This window comes from Halyomorpha halys, unplaced genomic scaffold (genome assembly GCF_000696795.3).
Source record: "Halyomorpha halys isolate HHAL.00 unplaced genomic scaffold, Hhal_1.1 Scaffold763.1, whole genome shotgun sequence".
Taxonomy (NCBI): domain Eukaryota; kingdom Metazoa; phylum Arthropoda; class Insecta; order Hemiptera; family Pentatomidae; genus Halyomorpha; species Halyomorpha halys.
Window position 1 is genome coordinate 101,677 of NW_027105865.1, and position 900 is coordinate 102,576.

Below are 900 nucleotides of genomic sequence, written 5' to 3' on the forward strand. Positions count from 1 at the left end.
TAAATGAGGTAATAAATTAAGAAAATATATATACACCATAGTGTGGCTAATTTGCAATTATTTCTATAAACGTACATAAGAATAGCAAAACGTTTTTAGATAATTAATGAAAATGGGAGTAATAACAGATAAATAAGTAAGTGAATAAAAGATAAATATATAATTATAGTACACAATTGTGAAAAAGGTATTAAAAGTAAAATCAAGAATAAAGAAAAATTTACTTAACCCTGAAGAAGCCCTGCAACGTGGGGCGAAACGTTAGCTCACATTAAATTGTTTTATAAATATTTCAGTTTTTGCGCACCAGGACTATCTTACTTTATTATTAAGGAAGGATTATCTTACTTTATTTTATAATTAGTTTCACGTGTGACCTTCATTATTTGAATAATTGTTATGAAATAATTTTAAAAGATGCAAATTTTAATTGATTATGAATTAGAAGAAGGGAAAATATTGAGGAGTCGCATTTGATTATATACATATATAATAGTTGATTTTCCAACACTAGTTAACTGACCACAGCTGTCTAGTGTTGAGGGAAGTTAGGGTCAAAGGGTGGCTGTTACACCGAAAACTCAAAGCACTGCCCTCTGCCTGACCCGACTCTGAAGGTTAAAGGTAACTCAGGTCATTACAAGGGCTGTAGAGTCAAAGGAGTGTCCTGCAGGACCTAAATGGCAACTTTGTAAGGATCCTCCAAGAGAGGGGTGTCCCATTAACATTTTTCTTTAATTATTTTACATTATATTTCATTAAAAATCAGAAATAATATCATATACATCAATTAAAATCGATTGGATATATAAAGTTGATAATTTTTTTCTAACATATGACAATTAAATGAATTAAGTATAAAGGAATATACAAGTTACTGATTTGTTCATAAAAGTACCG